This window comes from Canis aureus, chromosome 8, assembly GCF_053574225.1.
Source record: "Canis aureus isolate CA01 chromosome 8, VMU_Caureus_v.1.0, whole genome shotgun sequence".
Taxonomy (NCBI): domain Eukaryota; kingdom Metazoa; phylum Chordata; class Mammalia; order Carnivora; family Canidae; genus Canis; species Canis aureus.
The window spans coordinates 28,244,596-28,260,193 of NC_135618.1; positions in this window are offsets into that span (position 1 = coordinate 28,244,596).

Consider the following 15,598-nt stretch of genomic DNA (forward strand, 5'->3'; position numbering starts at 1 on the left):
TATCTTTTCTATGAAATCTTTCCTGACAAGCCCCTCACCCCGCACTATCTGTTCCTTCCTGTCTTCTCTCCCTCTCCAAATTCAGGCAGTAGTTGGGAGGTAGAAGTTTCTCCCTCTTTAACCAGGGTCCCATGACAGCGTGAGAATAGTTACCGTAACAGCGGCATTTTAAAGGAAGCCATATGTTCTGGACACTGAGGGTGCTTGGCAGCTGCACGGTGCTCCACGCCTTACGCAGCAGAGACATTGTTCATAATTGCTGCCCCTGGACCCTGAGACCCTGGGGTGTGGAGGATGGGCAACAGGCCTGTCTGGTGGGCTAAACACAAGAGTTTGAATGTCTCCTTTGGGCAGAGGAATGCCCATTTATCTTTTCCTCTTCCTGAATCCCCTTCTTCATTGGGGTGCCATCAATCATCCTTTGGTTAGGAAAAATAAATTAAATGTCTTACAGTGAGTTTACCTTGCAATTGGAGCAAAATAGAGGAAGATCATTCTTGTACAGGAAATCTCTTTGCCATTAAAAATGTGACCCAATGACTTATCTGATCTGAAAGTGGTTGGTCTGAAGTTTGTAGCCAAAATGGTTACTTAAAAGATAGTTTGGGCCAGAACACTTGAAGTGCCCCCACCACCTGCTGCCTTTGCTAATGTTTAATAAGTGTCAGGCCAGCAGGCCTGGATCTAGGAGCTCTGGAGATGGAAGGTGAATGCAACTATTAGCATCATTTTGAGTTGCCTGAGTTTAATTCCACTAAACAGTCCTTCTAAAATTGTGGCTTTTTTGAGGATTTCTCACCAAAGAAGATAGCTAGAATAACGCCTGTGCATGGTCTCTGCTTACTTTGGGTTCCACCACTACCTTTGCCCTCTAGCCATACTCCTTTCTTATTAAACAAACAACTGTGCAGCTTGCATGCAGATCTGGTCCTGTGGCCCACTACTGAAAAAAGATGTTTACTCTCTTGCTTGAGTTGAGGGTTTCTGATTTGTTTGCTTTTTGGGAGGTTTTTGGTGGAAGTGGTCAGTACAGATAGCATGGCCAAATGATTCTTCTTTAAAAAAACAAAAAACAAGAAACAACTTTCTTCTTTTAATAGCAGTTTTCGGTTTACGGTAAAATTGGAAGGAAGGTTCTTAGGGTTTCCATCTCTCTACTTACATTACCCATCTGTTTTTGCATTCTGTCTACTTTATCTGTGAGACCCTTAGCATATTATACTCATAGTTGTATTATACTCATAGTTGTTTTTAAATTCCAGCCTCCCCGCATATCTGAATCTGGCTCAGAAGCTGTCTCTTTAAATTTTGGTTTTGCCTTTTAGTATGCCTTGTAGTTTTTTCACGATTGCCAGACATGATGTATCAGGGAAAAGGAGCTGCTATAAACGGGTTTTTAGTAATGTGGTGGTGAAGTGCAAGACGAGGGGAAGCCTATCGTCCTGTGATCAGGCCTCAGTTTTTCAGTGACCTTATGCCTCTGGACTGTGAACTTCACAAGTGATCCTCAGTATTTTCTCTCCCCCCTTAGGTGGGACAGGATGGGTAGAGTGGGCTGGGGTTGGGTATCTTCCTTCAACCACATGGAAGGCTAGAGCCGGCTGGAGTTAGATATGTCCCTTTCTTCAGGCCAGGTAGGTTCTGATAATACCCCAGCAGGTTAGGCTCTGGTTAATTAGTTTCGCCTGGGTGTAGGCCTTGTTAAGAAGAACCGAGTGCTGTGGCATATTTCAAAATTGTTCCTTTTCTCACATCCCTGCCTGAAGCAGAAGGGGATCTTTAGTCTTGGAAGGTGATGGAGCTGCTAGAGCTAAATCTTACAATATTGCAGGGCAGTAGTGGTGGCGGTGGGGCATGATTAGGACCCTCTGGCATTTATCACTCCGGGCACTGTCTGCACTGAGCCTTCAGCACTTTGTCACTTACCAGCCCAGTTTTCCAACCCTGGCACTGGTGAGTTTGATCTGGAGGGCCAGGACCCCCTGTGTTTGCTGGTCTGTCCTTCCAAATGTGAGGGCCATAGCTTGCCCTGTGTTCTCCCCTCTTTTATGGATCCAAGAAGACTTGTTGATTTTTTTTTTTTCAGTCTGTTCAGCTTTTAACTTGTCGTTAGGTTACAATGGCAACTTTCAAGCTCCTTATATGCAGAACTGGAAACTGGAACTCCTCCCAAATGGTTCTTTATTTCTACAGAGAAGTCCTTGGGACCTCGCAGGAAAAATCTTATATTTGCAAAATCTCCTTCACCTCTTTTCCTACCATCAGCAAGTTAATTCACCAACATACTGACCATTTTTACCACGGGAATGGGAAATACACCAGGGTATCTGGACTCTTCCCCCTAACTCATACCCTTGAAAAATCGCTGAGTGGATCATAGCACTCTTTTTCTCTGAGCCCTGAATCCTCAACACAAAGCCCAGGAACTACCAGTAGACTAGTAGTAAAACTAGTAAAACCCTTGTTTATTTTTTAAGAAACAAATTAAGACCCTTGTGCTATCCATGCTCCTGGCTACATGCCAGTCACTGAATATACAAAGGAGAAGAGCACATAATCTTCTCATTCGAGGTCACTACACTGTGGTGGATAAAATAAATTTAATAGCCCCTTACCTCCATCCTACCTGTACTGCATTTTGTTGTTGTTGTTGTTGTTTTTAAAGATTTTATTTGTTTATTCATGAGAGATACAGAAAGAGAGGCAGAGACAGAAGCAGGCTCCCTGAGGGAAGCCCGATGTGGGACTTGATCCCAGGACCCCGGGATCACGACTTGAGCCAAAGGCAGATGCTCAGTCACTGGGCCACCCAGGCATCCCATACTTCCTGTTTTTGAGAAATCCATATAATGTGGATAACTTTTACTTTTATGGTGAAAGGTAAAAAAGCTAAGACCCCTTTTTTAAAATTCTCAAGTCTTAACCCTCTCTGCTGAAAGGTCTGAGATTGAAATGTGTTAAATTATAAAGTCTCATAATTTGTGTTTGTTTTTCTCCCAATTCTGGTTTAATTACTCCTGGTCTTAAAAAAAAAAAAAAATAGTAGGGCTGCATGCTTCAGTAGGAAAAGATTTAAATTTCCTCTTTGTGGCTGGTAAAATAGGCCACCTGCCCCGAATGGGATTTTTTTCCCTTGACACTTACACTGACAGGCAGCCACAAAATTTCCTTCCTCAAAATCCTCAGTTGGTAAATGTTGTGAGTTGGAGCGCACAACTGGCAAGTGAAGAGGGACTTGTCCAGTCTTTTGCCCTGCAGTTCTGGAAGTAGAAGTCAGCGAGCCTCTGCTCTGAGATTTCAGAGGCCTGGGAGGGCCCTTCACTCTTCCTGCCCAAATCTGACTACAGTTGCTTTGATGAGGGTGATGAGCTTCTCAGTCAACAATCAGAGATAAAAAAAAAAAAAAAAGAAAAGAAAAAAAATAATCAGAGATGAAGCTTGAGAAGCCAGTGATCCCAGAATAAAAGCTTTTGTTTTTACTCTGAGGTGTAAAAGAAGTCAGGAGGCAGAGCAATGAGGAGAAAGTGGGCCAGTGAGGAGAAGGGGAAATGGGGATTTCCCAGCAAGAAGATTCTGAATACGGATGGGATGGGGCTGGGGGGCGGGGTGGGGGTAGAACTTCTGCGGCTCCCTCACTATGTTCACTCAGTTTTGTCTTTCACTAACGCCGAGAAAAGACGCTTGGCAGGGAGATGCCTTGGGTATCTTCCAAACAACTCCAACACTGAGCCTCTTGTTATCTTCTTGTCCCCATCGCATACAGATTGTTCTTTCCTGCCTAGAAAGGGAGCAGATTCCTGAAGGCTCTTGATAAACCAGGAAAGAACAGAGCCTGGGTGATTCAGCTGGTTCCACCCTTTGCTCAGAAAGGCCATTCCTTTGAGCAGCAGGTTCATTTTCTGCTTTCTGAGGAAACTCCATAGCCAAGACAGGAAAATATCCCATACATTTCTTCTGAAATAGAGCATTGTGTGGAATGGTTGACAGCATGCCGGCTTTCTGGGCCATTCTTGGCTGCCATTGGCTAAGGACTCAGGGAGCTGGACGCCTCATTGCTTTTAGGCCACTGCAGTTTCTCTCAGGCCCTGAGGTGCAATGAAAGCTGACTGCTTCTCTAATTACTTCCTTATGCCCTCCACACCTTTTCAAGGATTAAGGAACCATTTCCTTTCCTAGTTTTAACTCACTTCAGAGTTATTCATTATTTGGTTAGAATAGTGAATGGTTTTCTAGGTTAGGTGGTGTTGGGTGAATGTAGTGTTGTTTCTTAACGTTGGTGTCCAGAAGATACGAGTTCAACTGTAGCTTCTGTAATTTCTTAACTGGACGACCCTCATCCAGTTCATGGCCTCTCTGACTTAGAGTGCCATTGTCTCTACAATGGAAGCATCAATACCTAACTCTTTGGGTGGTGAAAAATAATGGGAACCTATGCGTACTTAGTGTACATACATGACAGTATTATTTCACTGAATGTTCTAATTTTTAAAATGCTACAGCTAAATGGTGAGTAAATGGCTGCCCTAAGGATAAGAAAGACAACAATAATAAGGTATGCAACATTACATTTTGCCACTTTACATCCTTTTTAAATTAAATTAAATTAAATTATTTTCTTAGAAAATTTTTAAAAATTCAATTTAGTTATTATTAGTTTCTGGAGTAGAACTTAGTGATTCATCAGTTGCATATAATACCAGTGCTCATCACATCACGTGCCCTCCTTAATGTCCATCACTCAGTTACCATCCCACCCCCCTCACCTCCAGCAACCTTCAGTTTGTTTCCTAGAGTTAAGAGTCTCTTATGGTTTGCCTCCCTTTCTGTTTTTATCTTATTTCATTTTTCTTTCCCTTCCCCTATGTTCAGCTGTTTTATTTATTAAATTCCACATATGAGTGATATCATATGGTTTTTGCTTTTCTCTGACTTATTTCACTTAGCATAAGACCCTCTAGTTCCATCCACATCATTGCAAATGGCAAGAGTTCATTATTTTTGATGGCCGAGTAATATTCCATTGTATATTTTATTTTTTTATTATTTATTTATTTATTATTTTACCAACCTGGTGAGTTTGGCAAAGCAGATATTTTTTCCTATCAATTTACTGACCTTTATATTTCCTCCCCATGCAATCAGACATGCATCTTAATACATTTTCACACACACTACCTTTTAAAAAAATTCTCCTTTGTCCTCTTTTGTTTGCCATTTCTCAAAGATTACTATCATTCACTATCTTATTCCAGTGTCTTGAAAACCATTATTTCTTACATTTTATCCAATTTGTTTATTTTAAATAGGAGAGTAAATCTGTTCCTTGTTACTCCATCTTTGTTGGAAGCACCACAAGTCCCTGTGACTCAATCTTCCATAGTAAATATTGATCCTTCAGACAAATAGAATGCAGTAGAAATGAACTTCCTGAGAGACAATTTTCCATGGGACTCTTGCATTTCATTATTTCTTCTAAGCAGAAGCACTGACCACATTTGTCCTAGATTAACTTTTTTTTGAAATTTAGATAGAGAGATTATGGAGGGGAGGGGAAGAGGGAAAAGGAGAGAGAGAGAATCTCAAGTCAACACCATGCTGAGCATGGAACCCAATGTTAGGCTCAATCCCATGACCCTGAAATCAGGACCCGAGCCAAAATCAAAAGAAGGACGCTGAACTGACTGTGCCACTCAGGCACCCCCCAGATGAACTTTTGAAGGATATTTGAATAATGAACTGTCTTAGAAGATAGAAGAGTATCTCCTTCTGAAGGAAAGGGCAGGTATGCTTAAGGTCTTGGAAAATAGAGATAGCGCGATAGCGTCTCTCTCCAGAACAAACGACGAGCATGCTTCCTGTCCAGTAAAATCTATTTGGGGTTTTCTAAGCTCAGTGCTCTTCTGAAATACAACCTAGTGTGTAAAAAGTTGCCACTGGCCTTCTTTGCAACACCTGTGGGAATTGGAATTCAAGGAATCAGTGAAAGAAAAATGCTTTTTCTCTGTCTACTGCTGTTGCTACAAGTAATGAACTGTCTTTTGTCTCTGACCCAGGATTTTGGTGCCTCTGTTAGCATCCATGGAACTGTAGCAGGCCAACTTGTTAGCTTGCAAGCAATGTAGAGTCTCCTACCCTTCACAGCTCTTGACAGATAAGATAGAACAGGCTAGGTTAAAAAGCAATCCAACTTCTGTCTTGCTTTCTCCCTTGAGGCAAATGCCTTGGGAGTCCTAAGTCAATATGTTCTGTGTTTGGCTACCTTGAAGCCACTCAGCTGGAAAGATCACCTGGAGTGTCTACATTACATTTGAGTTCCTGAAGGGGCTCCAGCTGTTCCAATCTCCAGCTCACTGAGTCTTCTTAGCCTAGGTACCAGTCACATGAGCAACTAGGGCTTCAGATCATTCTGTATACCAGCCTTTGAGACATACAGCTAAATGAGGCAGGTAGAGTTGTGCCCATAGCCCTGGCTAATTTGCAAATTAGTGGACCAAGAAATGCTGTTGTTATTTTAAACCACTGAATTTTGGGATATTTATTGTGTAAGGCTGGTTAACTAAATCACTGTTTATAGCATCCTTCTTGCTCTTCTGGATAGTGTGCTTTTCCGAAAGATGTTTAAAGAGGTTCTTGTGTAGTAAATTTCTGAGGTCTTATATTCCAGAAAGGATATTTGGTTTTCTGTCTTTTAAATAACACCCTGAGGGGTGCCTAGGTGGCTCAGTTGGTTAAGCAACTGCCTTGGGCTCAACTCATGATCCCAGGACCACATCTGGCTTCCTGCTCAGGGGGAAATCTGCTTCTCCCTCTGCTCCTCCTCTTTCTCGTGCTCTTCCTCTCTCTCTTTCTCAAGTAAATAAATAAAATCTTTGAAAATAAATAAATAGGGATTCCTCGGTGGCTCAGAAGTTTGGCGCCTGCCTTCCGCCCAGGGCGCGATCCTGGAGTCGCGGGATCGAGTCCCACGTCGGGCTCCTTGCATGGAGCCTGCTTCTCCCTCTGCCTGTGTCTCCACTTCTCTCTCTATGTGTCTATCATGAATAAATAAATAAATCTTTTAAAAAAAAAGAAAGAAAATAAATAAATAAATAAATAATATCTTGGTTGGTTGTGAAAGTATAAACCTAAAATTCTTTTTCTTCTTAAAAGGATCTATTGTTTTCTTGCACCCAGGTTACTGTTGTAAAATCTGACATTAATTTTATACCTATTTCTTTATGGGTGACCTGTAGTTTGTGTCAGCAATATTGGAGAATTTTTTTGTTCTTTCATTTTTTCACTTTTTTTTTTCACATTTTTCACATAGGATGTAAGTACAGGCTTTTTCTTATTTATATCATTTTATACTTTTTGAGCCCTTTCATTTCAAGATTTCAGGCCTTTCTCTAATTCTGAGGAATTCTTGTCTTTATTCCCTCAAATGTTTTACTTTTTGTTGTCTTTCTCTCTTACTCTGTGACTCTCATGTAAATGTTGATTCTTCTAATTCTATCATGTCTCTTACTAAATTTTTAAAAATTATTTTCCACAACTTTACTTCTTCTCAGTGCTCTCATAGATTTCTTCTCATCTTCCAGCTCACTAACTTGTTCTTTATTTTACCATGTATTGAGGCCTTTATTTCGAACCTTATATCTCTATTATAGTATTTAAAATTTTATGTTTCTACTACACTATTTCCATGTGGCTATAACATATAACTGCTTGTTCTTTGTGTTATTAAATCTCTCTCATCGTTTTGAAGATTATTCTAATACTTACCTTAAATCTTTTATCTCTATTTAGGTTATTTATTTATTTATTTATTTTAAAGATTTTATTTATTTATTCATGAGACACACACACACACACACACACACACACAGAGGCAGAGACACAGGCAGAGGGGAGAAGCAGGCTCCATGCAGGGAGCCTGATGTGGGACTTGATCCCGGGACTCCAGGATCAGGTCCTGGGCTGAAGGTGGTGCTAAACCGCTGAGCCACCCAGGTGCCCCAGGTCTTATATTTTCAAAACACAGACCTTCCAATTTGTTTCTTTTTTTTTTTAAGGTCAAAAAATGTATATTTAGATGTATAGCGGGTTGGACTCAGTTTAGGTGATCCCAATTTTGTTGGCAACATCCAAAGCATCATAATCAGGAGCCAGTCGAACATATGCTTTCTTCTCCCCATCAGGCCTGATCAAGGTGTTGACCTTGGCCATATCAATGTCATAGAGCTTCTTCACAGCCTGTTTGATCTGGTGCTTATTGGCCTTGACATCCACAATGAACATGAGTGTGTTGTTGTCTTCTATTTCTTCATGGCTGACTCAGTAGTCAGGGGGAACTTGAAGATGGCATAGTGATCAAGCTCGTTTCTCCTGGGGGCATTCTTTCAAGGATATTTGGGCTGCCTTTGGAGACGTATGGTCTTGGGGTCGTGGGAATGTAGGTGACGTAGGGATCTTCTTTCTTTTGTGACTGTGCACACCTTTCAGCACCGCTTTCTTAGCTTTCAGAGCCTTTGCTTTGGCTTCAGCTTTGGGAGGGGCAGGGGCTTCCTTCTTCGCCTTTGGCGCCATCTTCGTGAAAGGGCTCAATTTGTTTCTTAATGTGGGTATTAGATGTCCTACAAGTGTACCCATGAGCTCATATTCTCCTGGGAGTATTAATTAGTTTTCATAGAAAGGCTAAATTCTAGGTTAACTTTGATCTTTGTGGTAAGTTTTAGGAATAGGGGTTGGGTGGGAACATTATTCCAGGAGGTCTAATTGGAAATGTGGGAAAATTAGTTCTTGGAGATGTGGTTCATTCTAGCCAAGCTGACACATTGCAAAGTCACCACAACCTCAGCATATGGAAAGGGAGGAACGGAAAGTGTAGAGGGAACTCTCAGGAGTCTCTGTTCTGTCTGCATCTGTTGTTACTCACTTCTTCTCTAGCTGGGCTCTGGCACTGCCCTATTGTTTCTGGCCAGTAATGCAATGATTTGGCTGATTTTTTTGCTCTGCAGTGGCAATACAGCAAACTGAAGTAGCCCTTCTAATGCAACAAGGGAAGGGAGAAAAGAAGACAACTCCAATTTGTGTCCTCAGCTCTACTCTTAGCCATGTTTTCCAGCTCTCTTCAAGCCTTGAATAATGCTTTTCTACCCTCCCCTCCATGCCCCTCTCCACCTTCATCATCTTCGTTACCTGCAACACAATTGCCTCCCAGCTGGGCCTTTGCCCAGTTCTCACACTAGTGTTTGGCTCCATCCTCATTGTCACATGTGTGGTGACATCAAGGCTGGTGGGGGAAAAGCTAGCAACCCATGTATTTGCTATATCAGCTAGAATTACATATGAAATGTAGATTTTGAAGTTCCTTACAAAAATTATTGAAGTAATATAAAGAAATGATAAAAGAAATCATCGACTTTGTTGGTCATATTGCTTAGTTTTACTGGAGATTTGTTTGTCATAATTCTTTTCTGACAAATCTTTCTGAAGAGAAAGAGGCAAATGAGATCTTGCTTTGAATTATTAGGGTTTTAAAGAGCTGTGTATTTATGGCCCAGGTTCCAGAGTAGAAATGTATTTAAGGAAAGGTGTTTGTCTCAATTGCTCCACACGATAATAAGGGAAGGCTATACCATGGCCAACATCTGCTCTTATTATTCTGGAATATTATTCATCTATCCAGTTGTTCCCTTTGGGTCCATAAATTGCAGCAGTATTTCCTTAGAAGCCAAAAGAAAAATAAATCCTTCCTGTATCTTTAGTTTCTAATCTGGTCTTATGACTGGTTAGAATAACTGGCAGCATCTGGTATGGCCAACACATTTCTGTGTGTCTTTGAGATGGATTTTCCAGTGCACTGAACTACTAAGCCACATGAAGTTTAGACAAACAATATGGATGAAATTTTATTCTTATTTGGACATAATAGAATTTAAACTCCCACAAATGACCAAAATTAAATTCTACTATTTAACACAGAATACCAAGATTAATGGTGTCTTAAATTTTTTTTTTAAATTTTTGAGCAGCTGACAACTCAGTATCTGGATCTTTCTCAGAAATCACAGAGCATGTTGGTCAAATAATTATTACAGAAATTCTCCTAAATCAAGTAAAACGAGAGGGGGAGAAAGAGAGAGAGAAAGGAGAGAGAGAAGAGGAGATGTCAATACTCTTATTTGTAAATGCTCTTATTATGAACTATTTTTGGAAGATAAACCTATTGAGGGCAGGCCAGATACTATGCTCCTTCATTCTCTTATGACACCTGGAAGACTGAATAATCAAGATTGAGAAAAGAACAAGAAAACTATCTTAATACCTTAAACTTCACCAAGAAGTTGCCAGGTAGGAGAGGACAAATGCAGTGACTGATCTTCCTGACAAAATGACAGTGTCTTGACAATGGCTATGAAAGCTTGATGACCCTTAACATCTTGTGGAACAAAGGAGTCAGTAAAACAAGGTGAAAATGTTAAAGGGGGAATATAAGAAACACAAAAGAAAGATGACAAGATGACAAGTTAAACATAATCCACAGAATAAGAAACGTCAGAAGACTCCTCCGCAGTACACCTACAAACACCTGCCCTTTTGTTAATACATAAAAGAGAGCCTCTCGCTGTAACCCCTTCACTTCCTTGGTAGGGGGAATCCAGATGCCTAGGCAGCGTGACATACCTGGTGGAAAAGATCTTATGGGGGCAGCTGTCTGGGCCTTGCATCCAGCAATCTGTATTTTATTTGTTATCCCCAAATCCTGGGGATAACTTTATTGCTCTACTCACAAAGTCTCAAAGGCATTAGTGGATTAAAGTAGACATGTTCACTGAATGATCCATGTATGTGTTGGGGAAGGATGATGGGGGACCTGAAAACTACTCTGAACTAACATTTGAAGAGAGAAGAGAATAATCAGTCACTTGTGATATTCTTTTTTTTAATCACATGAGGTCTGATTGAAAATTTCAGTCTGCAGTCACAGATCTCTGAGGACCTTTGATGTCTGTGACCCGGCAACAGTGGAGTATTCTCTATGTTCCCACATAGTTCACCCATTTGCCTGTCCTTAAATCCACCATAAAGGGACAGGCCTTTTATTCAAGCATTATTTCTATCTAGTGATAAATAATTGTACTAAGGTGAATAAGACAATGGAATACAAAAAAATAGTACGAAAGTTATTCATATCAGTTTTCTAAGAGCAGAACTGCTATTGTTGATGAATGAGGATCGGAGGAAAGGAAATTCCTCAATGAAGAGTTGAAAGAAAGAGATGAGTTTGGAGCGGGAGGGCAGCAATTATCTTAACAAATATTGTTTGTGTAATCATTGTTTTTCATTTTCTGGATATCGGATGCAGAAGATTGAGTTGATGATTTCCTCAATTCACAGCATATTATCATCACTGGCTAAAGCAATAAAAGCCTCTTTTATTTAAAAAATTTTCCATTTTATTTCTATTCCTCATTCCCATTCCACTTCCCCGCAGTAACCATTCTAGTGTATTGAATGTGTATTTTTCCCCATATGTTCTTGCAAAATGGATATGGCTTTGTGTACATTTAATAATGTATGTTAATAAATAACATCATGTTTTATATTTCTATTTTTTATATGCAGCGCTGTATATTTAAGGTTCACCCATGTCATTTTGTAAAAATTAGTGCCTAGATTCTAACCACCACACAATGTGTACATTTTCCCTATGATAAATTTACTTCATGATATATAATTTTCCCTATGCACTCTCCCAGGTATGTGCACCAGATTTCCTCTGGTTACGTCACCCCAGAGATACTGAAGTCACGACCCTACAGGACCTGTGTGAGAATCTTTTCAGATTCTATAATTCTATTCCAGCAGTAGAATTGCTGGTGTTAAAGTTAGAATATATTTGAAACACTCCTGTTTTTTTGGGGGGGGTACAACTTTTTCTTGCATGTGAGGTTGAATAAATGGGGTGATCAAACATTAAAGGAGATGCCCAAGGTCACTAATAAGTAAACCTTTCTCTTCTGATCTCAGGGATTTTCTCTATTCTTTGCACCACATCTCATTCCATCCACAAAGTTGTCCTATCTTGACACTAGAGAGTGGGTTAGATTTCCTGTGGGCAACCTAGCCACAGAGCTAGGGTGGTGCTATGGGATATACAAGTTCCCTGTTGGGGATGCCTGGGTGACTCAGTGGTTGAGCATCTGCCTTCAGCTCAGGATGTGATTTCAGATCTGGAATCGAGTCCCACAAGGAGCCTGCTTCTCCCTCTGCCTATGTCTCTGCCTCTCTGTGTTTCTCATGAATAAATAAATAAAAATCTTAAACAAAACCAAACAAAAAAACAAATTCCCTGTTGGCTAATGGCAATGCTAGTGATCTTCTTTAACTGTTTTCTGGTGTACTAGAAATAGTGCCTCTGTGTTAAAATCAGGGACAATCAAATGCATGCAACTTGCTGGCAGAGGTCTTAGAGGTGAATTTCTAAGATGACAGACTTTTGAAGATCTGTTAAGGAAAGGATGGAGAAGCTTTGAATTAGTGCCCCTTGTATGTGAAACATGGAAAGCTTGATACCATGGGTTTGTGGAAAGAGAAACTGGGTTTAAGTCTGCTGGGAAAAGAAAATATTGCAAAACTACCTTGCAATTGCTTTCTCAAGAATATTTTATAAATACTTAATGATAAACAATCTGAGTGTTAACACAATGGTATTTTGCAACTCACTCAATTATACGTATATCATTTTGTTTGTTTTTAATGTTGTTTCACCCAATGCCCACAAATTCTTCTGTTACTGTCACGTGGCAGCCCCAGTGACCACATTGCAATACCTCTCCTATCAATGCGAAGTTCTCAGTCACCAAGAAAGCCTGATACAGTCATTCCAGACATTCTTACACAGACATTTCTGTCTTTTACAGGGGCTTTGAACTTTGATGCTAAATCAGTGTCCTCTTAGAAGAGAGAATGTATTCTATAATTCACAGTGGAAATTTACTCCACCAAGAGCAGTGATTGAATCTCAACTTGGGGTGAGGGAGAGGGAGATCCCTCTTACAGTCTGCTGGGAGGCAGGTGCATGTTTGGGAAGTGGGAAGATTTGAACACTGTAAGCCTTTACCTGGGAGATTCTCATCCCCTCTCCCACTATTTTTGATCCATACAATTACCACATGACCCCATAACATTCAGGGCAATTTCCTCCATGACTTTTTGGACAATCAGCCCCTTATAGACAGTAACAGTGTTATCGTTCACTTGAGCAAATGCCCTTTGCCTGTAAGACGAGCATTAGGACACTGGATTAAGTGATAAGCCATATTAGAATTTTTGAAGAAAAATTCTCTGAGGTTCCCTCTATTGCCATTACATTTTTGTTTTTCAAAAAGTAGCAAAATATATTGGACCATAGCATAGTCCACTGGAAAAACTGAACTAATTTTAGGCCAGAGGCCTGGGTTTTAACTGTGCTCTGTGGTGTATACAGTCTTATTAGTAATATGATCACTCTTTGAGGCTTTAGTTGGACTAGAGAAATGGCAAGATCTTGTCCAGTTCATAAATTATTGAACTACTAAACCTACAGAAAAAGCAAACTACAATGGGAATTTAGAATATTATGACTCTTTTTGCCTTAATTTTCTAATTTTTTGAATCAAGAACAGAAAGTACTGTTTCCTTTCATCTTAACACATTTTTCTTCTGGTTAATCTTCTCCAGAACAAAACTATTAACACATATGGAAGCTCTACACTAAGAAGCAGGCTAGGCACGGATATGTACTTCTGGCCCTGTTGTTGGATAGCCTAAGCAGAAAAGGGAATCTCCTTGAGAAAGACTCTTTGGAGAATAACGGTTTTCATGCATTAGAGATCAGAATTATACAGATTGCTATTCCCTCCATCCTGTAGAGTTGCTGATTCAGTAAATCTGGGATGGAGTCTGAAAATATGCATTTCCAACAAGAGCTCGCCAAGGTGAAGCTGACGTTGCTGGTCAGGGACCACCTTTGAAGAACCACTGTTATAGAACATCATTTGCCCAGTGTTGAGGCAGTGATCTGAATCTCTCCATGTCAGCCTCACCCTTTATGGGTTGAGATGATGCCTCAACCTTCTGTTTTGGATTCTAGAAGATTCTGTTTTCCAACAATAATCACCACACACACACACACACACACACACACACAGACACACACACACACACTCCAGCAAGACAGAAAATGGAGAACAGGGCAAACACATATGGTCACTCAATTTCTCTCTTCTTCACTTCATGACCCAAACTGTAGACAGTCTGGTTCCCATAATTGGCCTAAAATAATAAAAAGATTGATATATTTTGAATGATACACCATCACTTTTCAGCAGAATCCAATAGAGAAAGAGCACCAGAGTTCAGATATGATTTCCCTTTCTCTCTGGAGTAGCTGATATTTATCCAGTATTTTCTGATTACCATGAAATTTGTTATTCACTCTCCTGTAATGGCTCATGTAACCCTTGAGATAATCCCACTGGGTAGGTGATATTTTTATCTCCATTTTATAGATGGGGAAGCTACCATTTGGAGAAGCAAAGTGATTCACCCGAGGTTGCTCAAAAAAGAAGCGGTGGAATTAGTGTGCTGTACTCTACTGCCTCCAACTGTAGAATCCTGGAAAACCATGACACACATTCTTTGCTGTTTACGTCCTGTAAAATGGGCCTATCTCCCAGGGGTAATGGGGAGATGAATAACATAATAGACTTACTAAGTGCAACAGAGAAAGGATGTGGTTACCAAATATTAACTTTTGAAATATTTTAGATGTTACTTTCTTTTTCCACACAAATCAAATGCTATGTTGAGTAAGTTTATTATTATCTGTTTTACTCTTTTGGCATGTCTGGTCCTTAAAGAATTAGTTTTATGCCCTTTCCTTCAAAATGGTCATGCATTTTGGGGCACTTGGGTGGCATCATGGGTGAGGTGTCCGACTCTTGATTTCTGCTTGGGTCATGATCTATGTCATGGGTGGTGGGATTGAGCTCGCATAGAGTTCCTGCTCAGCAGGAGTTGGCTTGGAGATTCTTTCCCTCGGCCCTTCCTCCAACTCGCACACAAGATTTCTCATAAATAAATAAATAAATAAATAAATAAATAAATAAATAAATGAAATCTTTTTAAAAATGGTCATGCATTCCCTTTCTCTTGCTGACATTCAAAGAAACTACTCAAAAATTATTTTATTTCTCATGTGTGACCTTAAAGGCAGATGTTTTGGTGCCATCAGCAATTGGCGTAAAGAGAACTCTCTTAGGATTTGAGTTCCAGCCCGGGCTCTGCTGCTACTCACCGTGATTCTGACAGTCTTTGAATCCTGCATTTACGTCTGATGGGGTTGGGTTTGATCAGAGGGACTCGAGTTTTGCTCACCATAGTGTAGGATGGTGGATTTTCACATTCACAGACCCAGGTTTGAGTGAAACCTGTTAATGCTTCACAAGGATGCAAACCAAACGCGGTTGCAGACACTCGTTTTCTAATTGCAACAACTAGAATAATTAGCCCATGTTGGTTATCTTACTCACCCTGTCATAGATAAGATAGACCAAAAGTTATGAGCAATCTA